General features: G+C 38.6%; 2 protein-coding genes across 2 annotated transcripts in view; one reads left to right on the top strand and one right to left on the bottom strand.

Moving 5' to 3' along the window:
• Positions 1 to 25,565, bottom strand: part of LOC130912894 (betaine--homocysteine S-methyltransferase 1-like) — a 61,939-nt gene that overhangs the window by 19,168 nt on the left and 17,206 nt on the right. The gene's annotated exons all lie outside the window — the stretch shown is intronic.
• The window catches only part of lhfpl2b (LHFPL tetraspan subfamily member 2b), a 38,838-nt gene continuing 32,786 nt past the window's right edge, over positions 19,514 to 25,565 (top strand). Inside the window, exon 1 of the mRNA XM_057831020.1 lies at positions 19,514 to 19,698. The gene's annotated coding sequence lies outside the window, so the exon portion shown is untranslated. The remainder of the gene's footprint in view (positions 19,699 to 25,565) is intronic.

The following is a 25,565-nucleotide window of genomic DNA, read 5'->3' as shown; positions in this document are numbered from 1 at the left end:
AGGCAGGCTCCCGCGGGCGTGGCCCCGTCCACCAGAACCACCGGCCCCAGGGCGGAAGAAGCGTCAGGGCCCCGATCAATCCCCGCCCCAGAACACCCACGGCGCCTCCGCGACCGCCCACCCCCCTCCCACCCACCGAGCACCCACCCCGCACCCCGAGCAGGCGCCACACCAAGCGCCGGCGACCAGGGGGCGTCCACCCCACCGGCAAGGGACAACAAGCCTCACCCTAGGCCCCGCGGGCCCCAAGAGGCCCCGCTAACGACCCCGCCGGCCGGGGGGCAGCCGCGGCCGCCGCGGCCCAGGGAGGCAGACAGGGCCGGAAACAGACCAAGGGGAGAGAAGCGCACCCCCCACAACCCACCCCCGGGCCAAGAGGGGCGCGCGGTATGGCACCAGAGGGCACCTCCCCGGCACCCGGTACAGGGAGACGCGGCTCCGGCCGGGCGGACCTGGGAGGGAACCATGGCTGCCGCATACACCCCCCGGCCCCCACCCCAACCCCAACCCGGCCGACCGGGGAAGGGCCGCGGCCCCGGACCGGCACCCGCACGGCCCCCCCACCCGCCCACGACACCAGCGCGCGCCCGACGGGACCCCCCGCACAGCCAGACGCAACCGGACAAGCCCCGGCCGAAAATCCCGGGGGCCAAGACCGGCGGCGGGACGGCCCAGGGCAGGACGCCAACAAACTCCACCTGTAAAGCTGATAGAAGAAGAGGTTTATCAAACACCATTAGATGTATGCCAAGGACCAGTGAAGTGTATTATTTACGCATAGTTCCTTAATTGTTCCAAGTCTGATAAGTAATATATAGGGTGTTCCAAAAAAAGTTGCATATGATCCCCAGCAGCTGGAAACCAAATTGTCCATGAGTATCCTTGTAAAATAAGCCCATTGACCGACTAAACTGTGAAGGAAGAAAAATTATTTATTACATGCTGTTGGGAGTGTATAAAACAATTCGGATTTAAACATGTCCAGTTTCCAGCTGCAGAAGGATGCATACAACTTCCCTGGACACCCCGCATACATCCATTTATGTATACAATTTTATTATTTTTGTGGCATTCCTTCGCAGGTGAGAGAGAATCCTTAGTCTATGTTCATCATTCTTGCGACCGTTTCCCACTGTTGTTCGTATTTGTCCATTTTATTTGTCTGTTTGGCAGATATTTTCTCTAATGTTATATATTCAATGATTAGATTTAGCCATTGGTTAATGCTAATGTTTTGTTTGTTTTTCCAATTCAACAATATTGTTTTTTTGGCTATCGTTAGACTTGCTAGTAGTGGACGGGTTTGATGGATAGAGATATTCACTGTATTCAGATCGCCAAGCAGACAAAGAGTTGGAGACAATGGAATCCTGCAGTTCAATAGGAAAGAGAGTTTCTTCGTTATCTGTGCCCAGAAATCTTGTATTGGTTTACATTGCCAAAGAGCATGAAAGTATGTATCTGAAATATCTTCGTTGCAGCTTATACATTTATCGGATTGGGAGAACCCCATTTTGTGCATTTTAGATTGAGTAATATGCCATCTGTGCAGTATTTTGAACTGTATAAGCTGAAGGTTCTTATTCTTTGTCATTATAAATGCATTTTTACAGATGTTGGACCAATAGTTATTATCTAATGTTACCGAAAGTTCGTTATTCCATTTTTCGATTGGTAGGCAAGTAGAGTTGTTACATGAGAGGGCTTTATATACTTTTGAAAGTATTTTTTTTTGTTGAGGATGTATATTTATTATTTTATTTACGAAAGGTGGTGGGTCTAACGTACCCGTTAGTGATGGAAATTTGCTTCTGATGGCTGCCCTGATTTTATTGTATTGAAGGAAATTGACCCCTTTGATCTGGAAATCTTGTACTATTTTTTCATATGACATGAATGTATTATCTTTAAACAAATGCTGTAACTGGTTTATTCCCGTATCATCCCATGTGCTGAAATAAATAGGAATTTTATTAACTACAAAGTCTGGGTTGTGCCAGATTGGTGAGAATTTACACGGGGCTTGTTGTGATTGCGTAATTTCCATACCTCTCCACCAGGCTTTCAAGGTACATGCTATCATTGGGTTTTTGAAGCAGCTATGGTGCTTAATACTAGAGCTAATAAAGGGGAGGTTTGCCAATTGTATTTGGTTGCAGTCTGTTTGCTCTAATTCTAGCCATGACTGTTGTTCAGTGTTAAGATATAACCACCTAATAAGATATTGTATTTGATTTGCTATATAATAGTGTTGGAAATTAGGGGCCTCTAGACCCCCCTCTGGTTTATTTCTTTGCAATTTGGCAAGGCTAATTCGGTTTTTCTTGTTTTTAAAGTAGAATTTTGTGACGGCTGAGTCTAGGTCTTGAAACCATTTTTGAGTGGGTTTAAAGGGGATCATTGAGAACAAATAGTTTATTTGTGGTAATACTTTCATTTTGACTGTTGCTATCCGGCCCAAAAGTGAGATGGGTAGATTATTCCAGTGTGTCAAATCTTCACATATTTTTGCTAGGAGGGGTGTATGGTTTAGTTTAATTAATTCTGTAAGTTTTGGTGAAATGTTGATTCCAAGATACTTTATATTCCCTATTGGAATATTGTGATTTTGATTTGCAGGATTCCATGAGTTTGTTGATAAGGGCATTATAATTGATTTTGACCAATTTATAGCATAATCTGATATTTGTGAAAATGTCTTTATTAGTTCAAAAGTCTCATGTAGGGAGGATTCTGGTTTTTCTAGATATAGAAGTATATCGTCTGCGTATAAGTTAATTTTGTGTTCCGATGTGTGCGAGCAGATCCCTTTGATATTAGCGTTTTGTCTTATTGCAATTGCTAATGGTTCAATAAATAGAGCAAATAATAGGGGTGAGAGTGGACAGCCTTGTCGAGTTCCTCTTTGAAGACAGAAACTTTGTGAGATGACCCCGTTTGTGTTTACAGTGGCTTTTGGGGCGTTGTAGAATATTTTTATCCAGCGGATAAATGGCTCACCGAAGCCAAATTTTTCCAAAACTTTGAAGAGAAAAATCCAGTTGACTTTGTCAAATGCTTTTTCTGCGTCCAAAGAGAGGATAATTGCTTTCTGTTTATAATTCTGTGCAATATTAATAAGATTTAACACGCGTCTTATATTGTTTGTAGAGTTACGTCCTTTAATAAAGCCGGTCTGGTCTTTATGAATTATAGTGGGAAGAGTTTGTTCTAATCTAGTAGCTAAAGCCTTTGCAATAATTTTAATATCTGTATTCATTAAGGATATTGGTCTATAGTTTGCTGGTTGGGTTAGGTCTTTCCCTTCTTTTGGCAGTAGTTTGATTACTGCAGTGTTCATATTGTCTCTAATTTGACCCTTTGCACTGATTTCTTGGACCATTCTATAGAAAAGTGGTGCCAGCATATTCCAAAAGTGTTTAAAATATGATGTCGAGAACCCGTCGGGCCCCGGTGCGCGACCTGTTGGCATGTCCTTTACGGCATTCCATAATTCAGCGAGGGTAAGTGGGGTATCTAGCAATTGTTGGCTTTCCAAAGTTATTTGGGGGATGTCAAGATTGTTAACGAATAGGTCAATGTCTTCATTATGATCAATTGTCACCGAGTATAAGTTTTTGTAGTAGCTATAGAAAGTTTCGTTAATTTTTTCTGGTGATTGTGTTATTACGCCGGCTGAATCTTGTATTGTTGTAATTAATGTTTTTTCTTTGTTACGTTCGAGTTGGTTTGCTAAATATTTCCCGGATTTGTTATTATGCTCAAAGTTGGTATATCGTAGTTGTTGTAACAGAAACTGAGTTTTTTTAGACAGAATACTATTGAGCCGTTCTTTGGCGCTGAAAAGTTCTTTTGTGGTATTGTCTGTGGGATTATTGGCGAATTCCTCCGTCAGTTGTTTGATTTTTATTTCTAATTCGTTTTCCAACTTCTGTTCTTGTTTTTTTTTATATGATCAATATGAGATAATCTTGCCTCGAATTACGCATTTTCCTGTTTCCCAAAGCAATGATGGTGAGATGTTTGGGGAATCGTTAAGTTCCATAAAGTCTTTCCATTCTTTCTTAACGAATGTATCAAATGCTGGGTCATCTAATAAGGAATCATTACAGCGCCAGGTTGCGTGGGGTGTCGTGCGGGAGTCAATTTTAAGGGCTAAAGAAATTGGTGCATGATCACTGATGATTATTGGATGTATTCTTGGCGAAATATTATTAATAGCGGAATTATTCGCTAGAAAAAAATCTATTCTTGAACATGAACCATGGGCTAGGGATTGAAAGGTATATTCCCTTTTTGTTAAATGTTTTGCTCTCCAGACGTCACTTAAGCCGAAATCGTCCATATATTTCCTAATGGTTCTTGCGGTTTGTGACTGTTTAGTGAGTTTAAAATTGGAGCTATCTATACTTGGATCAAGAGTTGTGTTAAAGTCCCCTCCTATAATAATTGTTGAGCTCTCTGACATGTCACTCAGTTTACCAAAGATATTGTGGAAGAACTGTGTGTCCTCGTTGTTTGGGGCATATATGTTCACTAATGTGAACAGTTTATTACTTATGGTGGCTTGTACTATTATGAATCTACCTTCCGGGTCTGCAATTGCACTATTTAATGTGAACGAGATTCTTTTATTTATTAATATTGATACTCCTCTTTGTCTGCTGTTATAGCTGGCTGAATACATCAAGTTAAAATTTGAGTGTTTAAAATATTTCTCTTCGGATTTGGCTAGATGTGACTCTTGCATAAAGAAGAGGTCTGCCTTTAATTTGGTGATGTATTCCATAATTTTAGTTCTCTTTGCCTGCGATCGGAAGCCATTCACATTAAATGAAACAAAATTTATATACGTCATATGCGGATATTTATAAGTATCTTAAGGAAAGTAATGATCTCAGGATGTGTGTTATAATATTCGGTCTTGAATGTCAACAACCATTCACATTCATTAGAAGCCATACGAGTATGTAATAAATCAAATTCTAATAAAACTGAGTGCAATTTTTTGTAAACCTCTTGGCATAATTCACACAACATTAAGACGTTGTTAGAAGGATTAAATACATGAGTAGCATCAACACAAAACATTACAATTTTAAAGTGTGTACTTAGTGTGTGTTTGAAAACAGCGGTGTGGAAAAGGTGAGACAAATAACCCAGAAAAAGAAGAAAAGATATGAGCGCCAGTATAGAAATGTGTAGTGTGAGACATGCGTGACTCTTCTAGACTAAGTGATTATCATGCAACCCTGATCTGTACGTGTGCATTGTTGAAATCAAATCTACTTAATACGGCATTGTGTACATATTGGAAGTGTTTAGGAAGTACAGACAAAGTGATTATCATGCAATCCTAATCTACACATGTGCCTTGCTCAAACAAAAGACAACTTAATTCGGCATTATATACGAACTGGAAGTGTTTCGAAGGTACAGACAAAATAGTTATCATGCAGCCCTATTCTACATATGTGCCTTAATCAACCCAAAACAATATAATTCAGCATTATATGCATACTGGAAGTGTTTAGGAATAGCAGAGATGTTTTGGGGCTGTCGTTGAGCAACACGGACTTTCAACTCCCTCCACAGATTTTATATGGGGTTGAGTTCTGGAGACTGGCTAGGCCACTCCAGGACCTTGAAATGCTTCTTACGAAGCCACTCCTTTGTTGCCCTGGCTCTGTGTTTGGGATCATTGTCATGCTGAAAGACCCAGCCACGTCTCATCTTCAATGCCCTTGCTGATGGAAGGAGATTTTCACTCAAAATCTCTCGAAACATGGCCACATTCATTCTTTCCTTTACACAGATCTGTCGTCCTGGTCCCTTTGCAGAAAAACAGCCCCTAAGCATGATGTTTCTCACCCCCATGCTTCACAGTGGGTATGGTGCTCTTCGGATGCAATTCAGTATTCTTTCTCCTTCAAACACGGGAACCTGTGTTTCTACCAAAAAGTTCTATTTTGGTTTCATCTGACCATAACACATTCTCCCAGTCATCTTCTGGATCATCCAAATGCTCTCTAGCGAACTGCAGATGGGTCTTGATGTGTATTGGCTTCAGTAGGGGGACACATCTGGCAGTGCAGGATTTGAGTCCCTGGAGGCGCATTGTGCTACTGATAGTAGCCTTTGTTACTGTGGTCCCAGCTCACTGTAGGTCATTCACCAGGTCCCCCCTTGTGGTTCTGGGATTTTTGCTCACCGTTCTTGTTATCATTTTGACGCCACGGGGTGAGATCTTGCATGGAGCCCCAGATGGAGGGAGATTATCAGTGGTCTTGTATGTCTTCCATTTTCTAATAATTGCTCCCACAGTTGATTTCTTTACACCAAGCGTTTTACCTATTGCAGATTCAGTCTTCCAAGCCTGCTGGAGGTCTACAATTTTGTCCCTAGTGTCCTTCGACAGCTCTTTGGTCTTGCCCATAGTGGAGTTTGGAGTGTGACTGACTGAGGTTGCGGACAGGTGTCTTTTATACCGATAATGAGATAAAACAGGTGCCATTAATACAGGTAACGAGTGGAGCCTCGTTAGACCTCGTTAGAAGTTAGAAACTCTTTGACAGCCAGAAATCTTGCTTGTTTGTAGGTGACCAAATACTTATTTTCCACTCTAATTTAGAAATAAATTCTTTGAAAATCAAACAATGTGATTTTCAGTTTTTTTCCCCCACATTCTGTCTCTCATGGTTGAGGTTTACCCATGTTGACAGTTACTAGCCTCTCTATTCTTTTCAAGTAGGAGAACTTGCACAATAAGTGGTTGACTAAATACTTATTTGCCCCACTGTATCTCTTTCAAATGATAGATCTGAATAAATACATTAAACAAAAAAGAAGAAAACAAGTTTTTGGGGGTGGCTTCTTCACAAATCTACTCAAGTAAAAGTGAAAAATACCTTTTGGTAAAATTACTCTAGAAGGTACATTTTTCTCAAAAACTTACTTCAGTAAATGTAACAGAGTAAATGCAATAGGTTACTAGTACTACCCACCTCTATCCACAAGTGCTTTCCCCCCTTTTCCTGCTGAATTGTTTTGACTCTGTTTGAAAAGAAGTGTTATGTACATTAATCACAGCATGTTTATTTATGTTATGCTGTTGGAATGTATTTTTTGATACTTTAGTTTTACACACAAACAAACAATAATTTATTTCACTAAATGAGGTTAACCTAGGTTTTTATGGTTTTGTTTAAAATGCCACTCATTTTTTGTTTATGGCATTTTTCTGTTTTTTTTACTGTGGAATCATTGCAAACATGTGTTTGTCTCGGTTGACACAAGCAGCTCTCCGTCAATTTGACAATGCATTCAGGTGGTAGGCATAAAAGGCAAATGTTTCAGCCTGGTCAGGCATAGTGAAATATGATTGAGTTCAACCTTGAAACAGATTTTTGAAATCTGAACGAATTGGAGGTAGACCAATTTATACAACCTCAGCTGTACATGTGGTTAAGCCACAGGAGGGCGCTTTTGTGCCTATGGGAAAAAATGCTTTAAACAAAAGCATTCCGGATTTTTATAAATTTAGTACTGTTGATTATGAAGTATGAATCTAATGTTAAGCGAGAGACAATATGAAATATGTTCCTTATTTTCCAAAACTTGATATCAAAATTTTAACCCATACCAATTTCAACAAATAATCAACAAAAATGATGATGATAGGCCAATAAATGTGATAATAAATATTCTATACACGGACAGACCTCAAATTTATTGCCCCTATTCTAGAGGGGAAAACCCCCAAACAAATCAGCATCAGTTTTTTACTACCTTACCCTTAAAATTCTTTGACTTAAGTCTGTACAATCAGGACTATAGTGAACACAATATATCTACAAAAATGAAGTTGATAAAAACATTTTTTTCTAATTAGGAAGAATATTGAACCCTTGTTCGTATTCCCTCATATATCAGCTTGTTCATGGCCATTTTGATTACGTATCTACTAGAGCTGGGAATCTTTGGGCACCTAACGATTCAATTACGATTACGATTCAGATGGTCCGATTCGATTCTAAAACGATTATTGATGCCCCCCCCCCCCTTTTTTTTTTTTTTATTTTATTTTTTTAAATATTTTGTACATTTGTTCCAAAATTGTTCAAAAATACTCTCAGGCTAAACCAAACTACTATTTCAGTATCAAGTTAACATATAGCAGTAAACAAATATACAAAAATAACAGTAAATAAAAAAACTCCAGTCCCCATTCTGTATCAGCAGCTTTAAACTATATTCAATTAATTTAATGTTGTGAATCAACCGTTAAAGTTTTTAAAATTGCTCCCGTTAATCCATAATTTCCCTTTTGTCAACTTTCGACATGTGAAAGTTTTAAAACTATTTTAAAGATAGATTCAAGTCAATATTTTACCGATTTAGGAGTATTTTAGATAAAAAGTTAATTAGGTTTGCTTGGAAGGTTCGCTACAACAGCCTTGCAGAGAAGTGTACTGCTTTAAGATGGCGGCCGTTTACTACGTCTGCATCTAGCTTTTTGTAGATGTGCTGCAAACGCTACCGCTACCGTAGTGCATCTAGTCTTATATAAATGATATCTACCGTAACATTATGTGGATGACGTACTTTTGTAGCAGCTTCAGGTATGTTGTTGTGTGTTTTTTATCTCGTGGCATGAGTTGAGCTAGAGCCGTGAGTTGAGCATTGGCATTACCCGAGGGGCCGGGTAATGAGAAGCATGATGTTTAGCTACTCTCGCTCCGTTGCTCATTGACCGCGCGGCGCGCTGAGTGTGTTGTACTTCCGCTTTACTTGGCATATTTCAATAATCGGAATTTGGATGTTTGTGAATCGTTCTCGAATCTTCCACGGCCGAATCGCGAATAATCTAAGAATCGGAAATTTTGCACACCTCTAGTATCTACAGTCTGTTTTTAATTTTTTGTTTTGTTTTATGCTTAGTCGAAATAAATTTCAATTACAATCAGTTCTTCGTGTAGTGTAAAGAAAGTTTCCCAGCAGTTTTTAAGCCAACATTGTCTCAGTCATTTTTCTTTCTCCTGGGAGAAAACACAGTAAACATGTAAATGTAATAGAATTGACCTTTTGGACCATTCCTTGCATGTTTGAAGTGAGTTAGCATAACTGCAGAACAGCCTCTTGAATGTGCTTTAAAGCAAGCGTGTCATTTCCTGTTGATTTTGTGTCACTTTGTGTTTTTCAAGATCTTTGGGTCACCTTCCTGTTAACTTATTGGCTGGCATTGACGGGTTGAATGAACGAATTTGAATGCGGACACGAAGTGAGCCAAGTGCAGTAGATTTGTGTGATCAAGTGGCTTGCACTTGATCACACAAATCACAAATTTCTGCTTTTATTGCACCTATGTCAAATAAAAGCACGTGATTCTGTTTTACAGAAAGAATTAGCTAAAGGTGCCTGTCTAGGTATAGGCCTAGGCGGACTGGCCATATGTGCATTCAGGAGGAGGCTCAGCCGTTCCTCCGAGCACAGAACGGCCGCTGGGCTGTCGGCCAACTCGCCAGCCACAATACTTTCAATACACCAAAGCACGCATATCTATCAAAGACAGAGGGCGCTGCAACGCAGCCTTGCAGTTACGTAGTGCAGCGGCAGAAAGCAATAGAAATTGCAGCCTGACCCCAGCGCAGCCCGCTTGAGTTAGCTAGAGCGGATATCTGCAGCCACCCGAACATCCAATAGACCCTACTCACATGACGTCACAACCACGCCTCCGCGCCATATTGTCCGTCTACTCGTCATGTTGATGCATTACCACTACGTAAATTCCTCCTATTATGGCGTGTTTTTCTGCTCGTTAACATCAATAATCAAAATGGTGAAGGCGTGTGTGGCGGTTGGTTGCAATAACAGAGAAGATAGACGGAGAGACATGAAGTTCTACCGTATTCCGAGAGACCCGGAGAGGAGAGCGAGATGGACTGCTGTAATTCGACGAGAAAACTGGGCACCAAACGATCACTACAGATTATGTAGTAGTCATTTTATATCTGGTAAGATGCATTTAATATATATTTAGAGGGTTTTGGGCTGACAACCACAATTAAGATCATTGCGAGGCTAATCGCCGACAACATACAGTTTCAAATTCAAGATGCTTATTTCTTCCACCATCATTATTTTTTGAATAATAATGAATAATATTATTTTGAATACTAATAATTTGCTGGTACCAAGTGAAAGAAGTTAAACAGGTGTGTCCAAACCTTTTCCAAAGGGGGCCAGATTTGGTGTGGTAAAAATGCGGGGGGCTACCTTGGCTGATTTACATAGAACAATATATTTAAACAAATTTTAGCAAACCCTTCTGTGTGTCACATTTGCTTTATAATTTTATTAATTCATAATTTCAACAATCTCGTCTTTGTGGCGTTCTCTTCCGACATTTGGGCTCTAGCGAAATACTGCTGCTGTGAAATTAAACTAGCTTCAAGTTGCTATAATTTCTTGCTGCGTATCTTCCCTGTAATGTTGTTGTACATGTCAGCGTGTCTTGTTTGGTAATGTTGCGTCACATCGAACTCTTTGAAAAAAAGCGACTGTCTCTTTGCAAATGAGGCAGACACAGTTTTTGCGTGTTTTATTGAAGAAATAGTCCAATATCCACCTATCCTTGAAGCGTCGGCCATCGCAGTCAACTTTTTTTTATTGATTGTCGCCATTTTAGAAAATTGGAAGGGTCACACGGGGTAATGTTGCTTAGAGTGCTACTCTTAAAGTTTTTCAAACTTTATTGAGAATAGGCTGATTTTGTGTGGACAAGATAGTTGTAGATATCAGGGTAGCAGATGTCAGGCAGAGAGGGCGAAGACAGCGGGTCGAAAAATATCGATTTAGGCATCAAATATGGATCTGGCGAATGGATAGACTGAAGCTTTTCCACAAAACACCTTTTATGCAACGCATCCAATGAGTTTACAGCGTCTGAAAGCACCGGGGCTTCCATGAATTGCACTATAAATTGCACGACAAATTGAAACCATTGAGAATACAGATAAACACTGAAGGACAATATGGCGGCTGGATACAGCGACACGTCATTCTGTGACGTTGGTGAGTAGGGTCTATAAATGTTTGGGTGGTTTTAGTTAAAGCAGACACTGTGTTTTCATCTGTGTGATTTTGTCAAAGATCAGATCACATTTGATGGTCATTTTATGCAGAAATGTAATAAATTCCTAAAGGTTAAGATACTTTTTCATACCACTGTAGCTCCCTGTCTAGCCAGGACCAGCTCCAGTGTCTTGGCAAGGGCGGCGTATCCTTAATTGATTATTACAAAACAGGTCAGGTCAAAACAGGTCCGAGACCTTTTCTGTGGCAAAATTTGGGCAAGCTCCACTTCGATCAAAAGCCTGATTATCCAATGCCTCTGCAGGATTATCCTGTAGTGTACGTAAAGTGTGATTCTTGTCTGTCCTCATCACCTAGCAACCACTGGCACTCCATTCCCAGCTGTAGTCATCGAAGCCACCTGCGTGTCGATGTTGTGTTTATCTTGGCACGCCAAGCTGCGTAGCTCACTGGATACAAGTTGTGCTTCATGCAGGATGACTCACGCCATCCAGGCTTCTCTCACATTTGGAAATAACATGTTGACGTTCATGGGAGAAGCTGATGACGTGCATTAAATAAAACATCTGTAAGCAAATGGGCTGGATTTGTGTGTGGTCTTACTATGACCTTAGCAGAGGATGTCCTTATATAGTGAGAACATGCTTAAGTGTTTGTTTGGAATACAGTCGAGGGAGTGGACCACTTTACTAGGTACATGTGGACTATTGAATTACATCATGTCCATGGAGTTTGATTGCTGTAATACACCTGCTTCACATATTATACTTTGTAGTAAATGATGTCAATACTTGCTCACTTTTGTTCCCAGCGGCCTAAAGATTAGTGGCTTTTGTTGATTCATTTATAGACAACAGTAATGGGAAATGGTAAGTTCGCTGAACATAATGTATGATAAAACCATGTATCATTCAATTACTTGTTACCAGTGTGGTTCAAGTTACTTTAGAAAAATAGAGTAAAAGATATAGAATGCTGAAGAAATGTATATGGTGGAAACACAGACAAGACTGAAAAAGCAGTTTCTGCTCTTGCACCCCTCTTTAAAATAAACTGCTGTATCTTAAGCCAAAAGTACTGTTGTGTTTGATAGAAACATATGTCTATACGCTGCCATCGCAGATTCATGGCGCATTAAGTCCCCGAGCTATTTTAATTTGTCTGTTTTACCCTGGAAACCCCTGTTTACAGACGTCGCGCAACCGCTTTTGTTTTAACCTAGCCATAAAAAAAAGGTAAATAATCGTATTTATTATTCGAAATGTCTGTCATTGTTAGCCTAGAATCATTAATTGATGTCTAATATTTAGTTAAAAAAAAAAAACTACTTTAAAAAATTATTCACTCGCATATTTCAAACTTTTAAACAAATTACGTCGCAATGAAAAAATTCTGTAAAAAAGTCACGGATATCCACCTCATAACTATCACTGAATTGTATTTTTTTCGTTACTGTCGCATTTTCCACAATATTTTAGATGATAAACATTCGATCCAAACAAAGAAAAATTGAAAAAAGAAATTAAAAAAAAAAAAAACATTTAAAAGAGTAAATATATGAAAATGAAAATCTCGACCACTCCTTGATGTCTGCGATTTCTGCATTGCGACCCTTGTTATATTACCATGTTTCACCCATAAAATCCCCCCCAAATCCGGCTGTGGCCGTTCACAGCTGTGTCTTGACAATCGGTGATACATGCTACATGGAGTTTTTGGATCGAGTAGAGGTAAATATGGGATAATATCTTGTTAAAATCATGGTGTCTTTGATTATGCTTTCGCGTGCTCTTACCTCCAGATAGGGTTTCGCTGTTTAAATTTTATATTTTTAAATGCCCTCCTTTCCAAAACTTTTCTTCCCCCAGAAAATTGAGATTTTAAGCTTTCCAATGATGTATCACACGTGCATATCGGACAATTATGAAATTTGGCCAAATTGGGGGTCTCAGAGTGGAACTTCAAGTCACCTGAGTGTTTTCCGCCTAATGAATTTAACCTAATTGACCTTGCGTTTGATTACTTCACCCAAGAATAGTGTTACTTTTGAGAAGTGAATACTTCCATAGTTACGTCTTTGAAAAAGTAATTAATTACTTAACATAGTTACTTTCATAATTGAATAACTAGTAAAGTTACTTAAAAATTTATATATATACGTATACATATATACGTTGGTACCGCGACATACGATCACTTCCACACACGCTTTTTTGACATCCGACGTAAAATTTGACTCACCATTTGTTTTTACATCTACAAAACGGACGCACTGCGGATTTTCTTGTGAGAGAAATCAACACAGGTTCCAAGAAGGTTAGTGCAGTGTTAGGTTTTGTGTTGGTTACCTCCTAGTGTGTCCCTGTGATTGCCCATTGATTTCACCGTTGTGCCTGCTCCTAGTGTATCCTCCAACCTCCATCCTCCTGTGTCGCTCACCTGTCCCTCGTTGTCTTGTTACCCCTTGTCTGTGTGTGTATATAAGCTCCCAGTTTCTTTACACTCCTTGTTGCGTCATCGTCGAAGTCAATCCCAGTGTTTCGATATCTACGCCTGAGCCCTTGTGTTTCTGCATTCCCTGTTTAAGTAAGTTTTGATGCCTTTTATTTGATTCACTGTCCTTTTGTTGGTACTTTGCGTTTTTGTTAAATGTGATTAAACCATTTTTGAGTTCACTGTCACCTGGCCCTGCTTCCCTGCCTTGGATTTGTTTCCCTGCTGTTGGGTCCACACCGCTTGTCTGCCCTCGTTCCATGATATGCAGGTGGTGAAAAAAGGAAAAAGGTGAGGCTTACCATTGAAATGAAGATGGAAATGATAAAAATATAGAAGCGTGGTGTGCGCATCAATGAACTGGCTCGACTATACGGCCGTAGAATTTCAACTCTGACCTCCGTTCGCCAGTCTTTTTAAGTTAAGGTGACAATTATTATCGTGGTAATATCGCCAAAGAAATCGCCAGCTTCGTCAGATTTTTATACATTTATTTGAGAACTTGTGCAACACAACAAGCCTACTGTCCGCCGCAGTTGACGCCAACAACAAAGCATTAAAAGAGAGTAAAATCTCTATCGCACCTATATCACTGTCACGTCAGCCACGCTGTGTGTTCAGGTACAGCACGCAAAACACATCCGCCACATTACAACCTGATTCGTTACATTATTACAGAAATTATTTTATTATTATATTATTATTAAGATTTTCATTTATAATTTATTTGTTTTGCTATGTGTATTTGCCATTTGTAATAGTGCCAGCAGTATTTATTAAGGATTTAGTGTAGGTTTTCAGGCTCTGTAACAAATTAATGGAATTATAATCTATTCTTATGGGAAAATCCCACTCGACATAAAATCATTTCAACTTACAAACAAGGTCCTGTGAAAGAATTAACTTTGTGTGTAGAGGGACGAGTGTATTTGTATTTATATATATAGATTTATTATTATTATTATTTTATTAAATGTTGCCATTTCCACTCTGAAAAGGTTCCATTCTCAGTGTCATACGGACTTGCCAATGCAGCATGTTAGTGTTCCTTCAACCGGAGTTTTGTGCGTGTGCATAAACTGGGTTTGGGTGTCTGCGTTCAGTACAGCCATACTAGTAAGACCTGCCCTACACTGTCAAACTGTCTCTGATTGGCTTGCCAATCAAGAACCTCTTTGGAGACGTACTGTATTCACTTTAGTGTAAGTAGAGCCATTTGGACTCCGAGGCTAGTATGAGAGTACAAAGCTGTAAACTGATAACGGTCTCTCTCATAGAGAGCAGCAGAGACTAGAAGTCGACCGATATGGGATTTTCAAAGGCCTATTCCAATATTGATTTATTTTTAAAATTCAGCCGATTGCTGATGTCTGCAGGCAATTTTGTAAGCCGATATTAGAGGCTGATATATTTTTTTTTACAAAGCATTTTGATTATGAAAGGCAAATTGAAACATGCATTACATATATACGTACTGTAGATATCAGAAATTAATCACACCAATAGAATTCCAACCATTTATTTGACTTTAGGTATTCCCATACACGAAGAAGTAAAACAAAAAGTACATAATGTGTAAGGATCAGTAGGAAAAAAAAGCAAAAAAACAAAAAGACAATATGCAATAAAGTCAAATCAGTAACCTAAGTGACAATAGGTTTCAATTATACTGTAGGGGTGCCTTGGCTATGCCTTACAACCATTCTGCCCTGAAATTTCCTGATCTAGGTTAGTACTCAACCAAGGAATAATTCTAATATATTGGTGTTAATGAATTCATGAATAATTGCAAATCGGACAATATTAAAAAAAAAAAAGTCCATTTAACTCTTGACGTTAGAAGTTATAGCAAAAAGTAGTTTTGTTTTGCAACGTAACAAATGAAAGGGCGTTAGTTCCAACACTGCTTGTTACACACTTTTTTAAAAAAAAAACATTTTAGCTAAATGTAAAGCTTCTACAGGAACTTTGACATAGTTTATGTGCATGTAATTAAAGCTCTTGTAGAGAAGCGCATGTTTATCTCTGAGCACCATACCCCACAAATGGAATCATGGCGTAGCAGAACTTCCTCCCTATCTCTCACCAACAAATTTGTGTTTCCCACCGAGTCCTACAAAGTCCACAAACACACACACGCATACGCACCCCCCCCCCCTACACACGCATGAACACAAACGCCCACAACCAAGCAAAAACTACAGATGACCAAATGACCATCCACATGTAGTCACTGCCAGGCAGAGTGTGAGTCATCAGCCCTCCCAAAAAGAAAGTGAGAGTCAACTTAGAGGACAGCATTTTTGTGTGTGTGTGTGTGTGTGTGTGCGTGTGTGCGTGTGTGGCTTGTGGTGATGAGATGCAACATGCATATGGAGAAATAAATGGGGACCTAAATTCACGCATGTAAGAATGCACATTCTCTGTATGATGATATGCACAAGCCACATAAGTGCATCTTTTTAAGCCCCCTTCTGTAAATATAAAAATAGCAGGTCTTATTTATGCAATGGCAGAATAACGTAGCATACCAACTTTATTTATAAAGAACTTCAAAAATGTACAGTATTCTGAGTATAACCGCACTCCCATTACAACTAGGAAAATGACACACGTCTACAAGGCTAAAGAACTGTATTTAGCATTTGCAATGGAGAAAATTACTCAGTGGAAACAACAAAACTTTGCAACTTTCCTTTTTCCCACCAACATGTGTTTGTTATATTTTACTGAACTGTGATTCTAAAAAAAAAACAAAAAAAAAAAAAACAAAAAAAAAACCTATATAATTCGTTTTTGTTATTAGGATCATGGTGGAACAGTGATTCTAATTTACTTAAACCCACCTCAAATGAGGACAAGCGCGCCACAAAAAATATATTTTATTGTTAGCGCCTTGGCCCCTCCCTCCTTAGATCTCGGCCACCTCCGGCAGGTGTGCATGTTTTAATATAATTTACAGGTTGGATGTCAGACAGGTGGAGCGACCACAGGTGCAGGCTATCACCATCAGCAGCCTTGAAAAGCCAGTGGACGCCTCACCTCGTCGCCAGATCAACACTTCTAGTTCTGCTGTCAGTTGCATCACGCCTTGCTTGAATTTCCCCCGTGATTCCCATATTTTTGCTCTCGTCCCAGGACCTGCCTTTGCACGCCCCACGTTGGAACCTCAAGCCTGTATTTTCCCTGATCCCTGTCTGCCTCCTGCCTGGCTGAATTCTTTGGAATCTCGAACACATTTAACATTTTTGAACACAGTCACTTGTGCCATTGTCTGCATTGGGATCCCCTCCCATCGCACACACTAACATTTTGCAACAAATAACTGGTTAAGTATGTTTCAATAATTTCATTCCAACCCATCCATCCATCCATCCCATCCAACCCATCCATCCATCCATCCATCCATCCATCCATCCATCCATCCATCCATCCATCCATCCATCCATCCATCCATCCATCCATCCATCCATCCATCCATCCATCCATCCATCCATCCATCCATCCATCCATCCATCCATCCATCCATCCATCCAGTACATAGTTTTTTCTGAACCGGAAATTCGAGGCATTGTCCAAGATGGCGCTGCCCATATTTCGTTCAGGAAACTTGTCTACTCTATAGGAAAGTCAATTACATGCAATGACATTTTCGGCCACCAAGAGGATATGCCCCCCCCCGCCCCTCCTTAATCACCGCGTATGCCTTTGGCCAAGGGCGTAGCTTTGCATAGGGACGGTAGGGACATAACACTACCAACTTTTCAGGATGCTCAAATTATCCCCACCAACATTTAAGCAACTTTATTTGCATGATATAATGACTTCAGTTATATAGGTCATTTAGATTGTCTTCCTATATGTTGTAAGGAAAGAATTGATCCTACGATTATTAAATCAATTACAGTACTTTCATTATGTTCACTTACACTGACCCCTTTTCACTTGTTGAATGTGCCAGTCCATTTTTCCCCTGAAACGCACGTTTGAATGGCTGATGACTTGACCCCCCCCCCCCCCCACACACACACACACCCATTCACAGCCGGACAGAAGTACAACATGCCGCTTCCCCCATTCCCTTCAAAGACGAGGGATATTAGAAGTTTTTTTTCCTGCCAGCAGCAGCCACTGTCAGTAATGTAAAAAGAGTTCAATGCTTTGGAGGTGGGGAACACTCCACTAATTTTGCTACTGCTACAATTCTTCAAGTCGAAGTTACTCACTGAGATTTCTTGAAATAAAAACAGCTAGCTGAAAAAAGGCTTAACAGACTTATTTTACGCAAAAAGTTTGTATATTAATCATAAAAGAAACACTTGTCTGTCAGAAATGTTCTTAATTCAAGAATATTTTTCTAAACATTATTTGAATTTTTTTTTTCTTGATTTAGGTGAAAGATGACCAACCTTTAGATGCATGGGCTGAATACAAACAAATAGTATTATTTACTTAAAGTAGGTTGAAGAATCTGATGCATTAATCTGTTAACTAGCCTTTAACATTCACAAAAAGATGGAGAATTTTTTTTTTTACTAGATTAAAAAAAAAAAATCAGATTAAGATGTTATACATTTGCAGTGTGAAAGTTATTATTAGTAGTTAGTGTTAGTAGTAGGCTGACAAAATTATCGCGTTAACGGGCGGTAATTAATTTTTTAAATTAATCACGTTAAAATATTTGACGCAATTAATGCACATGCCCCGCTCAAACGGATTAAAATGACAGCACAGTGTCACGTCCACTTGTTACTTGTGTTTCATGGTGTTTTGTCGCCCTCTGCTGGCACTTGGGTGCGACTGATTTTATGGGTTTCAGCACCATGAGCATTGTGTAATTATTGACATCAACAATGGCGCGCTACTAGTTTATTTTTTGATTGAAAATTTTACAAATGTTATTAAAACGAAAACATTAAGAGGGGTTTTAATATAAAGTTTCTATAACTTGTACTAACATCTATATTTTAAGAACTACAAGTCTTTCTATCCATGGATCGCTATAACAGAATGTTAATGTTAATGCCATCTTGTTGATTTATTGTTATAATAAACAAATACAGTTCTTATGTACAGTATGTTGAATGTATATATCCGTCTTGTGTCTTATCTTTCCATTCCAAAAGTAATTTACAGAAAAACATGGCATATTTTATAGATGGTTTGCATTGCAATTAATTACGATTAATCAATTTTTAAGGTGTGATTAACTCGATTAAAAATTTTACTCGTTTGACAGCCCTAGTCAATACAGATTTATTTTACATTTCTCACTTAGCCTATCAATTAATTAGGTTCATATTGGTGAGAAATGTAGCACTGACCACCATTTACCAAATATGTTTGGTCTTCCCTTCCCCAGCAAAACGTGTACATGTATGTTATGCTGTTAAATCGTCCCCACCAATATTAAGACCAAACCTACGCCCTTGCCTTTAGCTCATCAATTTCGCACCAGAAATGTAAAAACAGTTAGTAGCAAGTCTCAAGTGGGTTATAAAAGTGTTTTTGCCAAGTGGAGACAAGGCGGACGCTCGGTGAAACACCGCTGCTGCCGCGGGAACGTGCAGGGACGCGCGGGGACGTACAGAGTTCACCCTGAGTGTTCTACCCAAATTCTCTATTTTTAAGGTAAGAAAAAGGGCTTTTTGGGCCAGTCCTTGTTAAAATTAGAGGGATCTGTGTACTCATCAGGGCATTGGTAGAGAGAGCATGCATGGAGTAGAAAGGTATTTTTTTTAATGTACTCTAAAAATCCCGTATTGTCCCTTTAATCCCCCCTTTTGTAAATTCTGTGGAAGGCGGATGCCTTGTGAAATGTGAATTGCTGGGAGTGGACTCCTAAATAGGGTGGGGAAGAAAAAAAAAGATGGGTTGGGGAGTATGTGGGATGACGTCACCGCAATGAGAGGAGGAGGAGGAAGAAGAAGTAGAAGAGAAGAGAAGGCAAGTCGCTCCAAAAGTGAAAGAGGTTCGAGTGAATGAAGCCCAACACCAACCGGGAAACAAGAGCAACGTTTGCCACAAACAACGCAACTTCTTTTAATGAACCCTTCTTTTATGACCTACACGCGGAAAACCATCGGCAGGCTTTAGACTTCATTTCGCCAGGTATGGAATAATGTTTCTGTCCTAGTGGCCTTTGTTTAGGATTAGCTACCTATTTTACGAGTAAATCCCAGTTTATGACGGAGCATATCAAAAAGCTGGTTTACTGTAAATGACAGGCCTTTCTAGAATGCTATCATATATCTACATATATATTTAAATTTGGACTGGACTCTAATGGATTGCATCTTCCAACTTCATCAGTTGGCATGGCCGGTAAAAGTAATAGCTTTACCTACTCCAGACAATATATTTTGTCCAACTTTAAAAATAATCAGAAACTAAATGAATAAACATTGAAAGAAAACAATTCAACAGCGAGAAATGGGAAACAGCATTAAAGTTAAAAACGGCCACATTGTAAATTACAAATGTTTTATCAAGCTCAGTACATATTTTGAAACGTTCTCATGTGAAATACTGTACACAAAATAGCTCTTTTGACACAGTGACACAAAAACTTTCTGTAATCAATGAGCTAGCATTCTAGCATTTTGCAAAGTTTGGATCAAAACATGTTCCCCTTTTGTGGCTAAAAATGTTAACTAGAGAAGTGTCAAATAATTCACTGTAAGCAGTTCATAATCGATGAATAGTTGAGCAACAGTTTCAATTAAAATCTTCCAAATCTTTTGATTTAAGCCTCTCACAATTAAATATATTACATGGTCATGATTTTTTTTTTTCGGGGGGGGGGGGGGGGGGGGGGGGGGGTCGCATAACTTTAACTGATTATATACAATTTTTGACTGCTGATTTCAAATTACTTATTTTTTCCCTGGGTGCTTTAGTTTTCAGGCAATTTTATACACATTCTTCATATATTGTCACCAAATACCAGTTTAATTTTTCAGTTCCTTTATAGGCAAGGGAAGGCAAATTTATTTGTATAGCACAATTCAACACAAGGCAATTCAAAGTGCTTTACATCACATGAAGATCCAGGAGCAGAGATAAAATGATTGGTAAAAATCACATTAAATCAAAAGTAAGTTAAAGCTAAGACAAAGGAAACAGGAAATAAAATTATACATAAAAATCACATTAAATCAAAAATAGAATAAAAAAATAACAACCTAATAATAATTTAAGTCAGAAGTGGAAATAAAGCAGAAAATGAATAAAAAGCAAATACAGTATTGGCCTGAATTTAAGACTGTTTTTTGCATTGAAATAAGACTGAAAAAGTGGATGTCACCTAATATTCGCGGTCTAGACGTTATACCCATTCACGATGCTAGGTGGCGCCAGATATCATTGAAGCGATGTTCTGTCATGACAGATCTCAGCTACTCTCAAGTTTAACCAGTTTGCATTATTTTATTGCAATATTTTTCTTTATTCAGATTTGTTTCAAGACTACAGTTACAGTTAGACTTCAGTTTGATGGTTAATGCAGTTATTGCAATTTTGTTGTTTTATCACTGTAGATTGGTTTATTTACATTTCAAAAACCAGAAGCCATTCATTTATGAATGTGTTTGCACTCTCGTTTACATATTTAAATGTTCAGATATTAAGATTTGAATGAGGCAAAATATGCTTTTTCTCTCAAATATGTTGTTATAATCATTTGTTTCAGATGTAATGTACCGTAATTATTTTCTGTATAAAAATGAATTTGGTGTTCAAAAAGTCTTTTCAAACTTTAGTCTTGAAAAAGAGGGGGTCGAAATTTGAAACTTGAAATTTGAAATATATAGACAGTTATGGAAATGCTGAGATAAACTAAAGTGTTTTTAGCCCTGATTTAAAGGAGCTAACAGTTTGAGCACACTTCAGACCTTCAGGTAACTTGTTCCAGAAGTGAGGAGTATTACAACTAAATGCTGCCTCACCCTGCTTGGTTCATACATACAGGAACATACAGGAGACCGGTTCCGGACGACCTTAGGGGTTGATATGCTTCATAGGGATCCAACAAATAAAGCATGTATTTTGGTCCAAGGCCATTAAGTGTTTTGTAGACGAGTAGTACTATTTTATAGTCTATCCCTTGACTCATTGGAACGCTTTCAAAACCGACGTAATGTGGTCCAGTTTCCTTTTATGTGCAAGGACTCTGGCAGCAGCATTCTGTACTAGCTGCAGCTTTCTGACTGATTTTTAAGTTTTTTTTATTTTTTTTATCAAGACCTGTAAATATGCCGCTGCAATAGTCCAGTCTACTGAAAATTAATGCATGCATGAGTTTTTTCCATGTGTTGTTTAGTCAGAAGCCCCTTAATTCTGGCTATGTTTTTGGTGGTAATAAGCAGATTTAGTGACGGACTTTAGATGGCTATCAAATTTTAGGTCTGAGTCAATAGGAGAGGAGACCAAGGGACTAAAATCATGTGGGAACACAGAAATGTACAGTTGTGTGACATCTGCATAAGTGTGATAGGAGATGTCATACTGTTCCATGTTCTGAGCTAGGGGAAGCATATAGATGTTAAATAAAAGTGGTCCAAGAATGGACCCTTGAGGAACCCCACACGTGAATTTTGTTCGTTCTAACTGATGGCTTCCGATTGACACAAAGAAATCCTTATCATGTAAATAAAATGTGAACCACTGTAGAACAGTGCAGTGAGCCCCACCCACTGTTCCAATCTGCTAAGTAGTATGTTGTGATCAACCGTGTCGAATGCGGCACTGGGATCCAATAGTAGCAGAACAGATGATTTGCCAGCGTCAGTATATGCATTTTTCCGAGTTGTTGCCAGCATTAGCTGTTCATATTTGACTGATTTTCACATATTGGAGCACTTTGGCAGCAGTGTAGTACAGTCCATGTCATATTGTCCCTATTATTGGTTTTCTGTGTCTGCAGTTGTCCAATTCGGCCCGCGGGGTTGTTCTGCCTGACAGGGACGTTGTAGCTCATTCATACTGTACATACAAAATCATATGTTTTTATTTTGACATAGGCGCCGTAAAACTGTAGATTTCTGTCATAGCGTGCGTGCACGACTGCACTTGGCTCACTTTGGTGTCCACAGTTGGTTTGTTCATTGTCCCCCTCGAAGTCAAAATTGATTGACGTCTAGCACTGTTAATGGCAGCCAATAAGTTGACAAGGAAGTCACCCAAAAATACCCAAAAAACAACAGGAATTGACACCTAATCAACAGGAGGTAACATGGAAATGCCCCAAAATCAACATGAAGCAGCCCGAGAAATTAACAGGAAATGATTAGATTACAGGAAGTGACGTAAAATGTACTTGTTGTCCGCCGTAGACCATGATAGACGTCCAATTCACTTAAAGTAGATGGACTGGTTGTTAATGCTCATCTTTCAGTGTCGTTGCTGGCGATAGACTTCAATGCCAGCCAGTAAATTAACTTATTTGGCCAAAAATTAACTGGTCTGGTCCACATGAGATCTGATTGCCATAAATGTGGTCCGCCAAACAGAATGAGTTTGACACCCCTGGTCAAAAACATGTCATAACATTGTGAAATAATGTTACTTTTGGGTTATTTATTTTGAGTGCCAGCTATATATACACATTTTAAATGTATCGCTCTGCATTGCACAAAAAAAATAAATCTTAATTTGCAAAAATCCAGAGTTTATAGAGGAAAACTAAAGTCAGATTTGGTTTAAATTGTGCATGCATAGCCACAAGTTTCAATGCTTAATTTAATGCTTTTAACATTGTACATGTCATTTGTATTTAATTCAGTGATTCCTTCACATATCACCAGAGAGAGAGACACCACTGGAATGATTGATATCTTATCAGTCATACCTTGTGGTCTTCCTTCAGGTGACATGGTTTCTTAAAAAGGAAATTAGAGGTACTATAATGCGTTTTTCCCCTATAACTTTAATAATGTCAGGTCATAGTGATAGTTAAAATTTAATCACTATAAAATGTAACAAACTACCGTAATTGGAAGCTAGAAAAACAAAATCATTCTTTTCTATGTGAATTGTGACTCATGCTGAGACAAATTTAGCTCTCCAAAATATTTATTGAATTCCAACAACTTTTCCTTTTAGGGATAACGCTTTTGTGTAAGATCAAGTGGAATACTTCAAAAGTCCGTTTTTATTTGATTTTCCTTTCCACATTTGTGCAGGCACAGCCGCTACGATTGGTCTTCTCTTACTTTTCCTCCTTTTCCACTACACTTACATGTCCTTGAGGAGTGGGTGTGGGGGTATGAACTATGAGAAGGCTTCCCTGGCTCCAAGAGCCACCCATGGAGCTCTGCATGTTGCTACTACATCCCCAAACTAAACAAAAGCAGGAAAGTGCTTGTATTTGTTCTTGCTTAGTTCAAGGGCAAGCTTCGATTTCAAAATGACACCCTGACTCTCAATACCTCAGTTTAGGTTCATTGTTAGCATTGTTGTTTTCGTCAACAATGACGATCGCGAAAATATTTTGTCGACGAACAATTTTTTTTCATGACGATGAGGAGACGTTAACAAGCTAAAAAAAGTGTGTTGGAGACAAAAACATAACAAGACGAATGCCAGTTTTCATCTGACGAGACAAGATGGAAATGAAAATGCGACATAGTTTCTGTCATATGTTCACAGTGTGTGTGACATTTTATTATTCTAAGTGTATTTGGTCAGCCTACATTCTCACCGTGTTTGGTTGTGTCACTAAGGCTTGCTTGTTTTAAAACGTGTGTTAAGATTTGGTTTCTTATCTTGGCAAGAGAGAATATGCAATGTTGCTGTTAGCCTGTTTAGCATGTTTGTTCTGAGTGATCATCACACACTAAATGTAACTCATACACTTAGCATAGCATTCCATTAACATTAGCATCAGTGTGGCAAGCGTCCTCTGAAAGTTTACACTCTGTGGCGTTTATGTCTGTATAATTAATTGGAAATAATATTTACCCGTTTTCAAATAGAGGACCAAATGGGACAGAATGAAATGTATAAATTAGGGATGTCTAGATCGCATATTTTTGCACCCGAGTCAAGTCACCTGATTTTGAGAAACTGCCGATACAGAGTCCTAATCCGATAAAGAAAATAAGTTTTTTTTTTTTTTTTTTTAATTTGAAAAAATTTCCAAACATATTATGGTACTCTACGGTTTACTGTACTTCCTCCTTCGTTTTTTCCGGGAGCGTTGCGGATTATGAAACATCTAAATTTTTGTTTCTTTTGGCAATGCCATTGTATTTCTGGATTATTTGGTTACTTTTTAGCCATTAAAAAAATAAAGTAAGGGCTAACTCTTTAAAATTAATGATTAAATAAAGAAAGAAATGAATACATAAAAACATTATACTTTTCACCCGATCGTCTGAAAAATGGTACAATCGGCCCGGGTTCCAATCACATAATCTGAACGGGGACATTCGTAATATAAATACATCTTTAAATAAATACTTATGTGTCATTAATTAATTAAAATGGGAATTAAATAACTAAAAATGTCATTAAATGTGTCATTAATTAAAATACTAAAAAAATATAATTAAAAAAATGTATATATACTGTATATAAATTACATAACTCATGTAAAAACATATACAATTATTTCACAATTTAATTAGTTATTTCATGTAAACATGTGGCAGCACTTCATAAATTTAATCTTCAAACTCACCCATTAAAGTCGGGGGAGAGGGTGGGACTGGCGCGGACGCTGATCTAATAAGTCTAATCGATCCCTGTTGTCTGAAATCTTTCAAAACATGGCGAGTATGAAGGATAGACAGTGATCCCTTAATTATTTCTGTTAATGGGGACCAGAACCGACCGCATAAAGTGAAAAAAACACTAAGCAGCGTCACTTCCTCGCCCATTTTTAACATACTATTTTTAACATATTTAATTCGCATTTTAATTAATTAAAATTTATGTTTCACTATGTCCCATTTGGTCCTCCATATTTTCCTGCTTAG

Source organism: Corythoichthys intestinalis, chromosome 3 (assembly GCF_030265065.1).
Source record: "Corythoichthys intestinalis isolate RoL2023-P3 chromosome 3, ASM3026506v1, whole genome shotgun sequence".
Classification (NCBI taxonomy): Eukaryota; Metazoa; Chordata; class Actinopteri; order Syngnathiformes; family Syngnathidae; genus Corythoichthys; species Corythoichthys intestinalis.
Note: the sequence above shows the minus strand (reverse complement) of the source record. Positions and strands in the feature narration are given on the sequence as shown.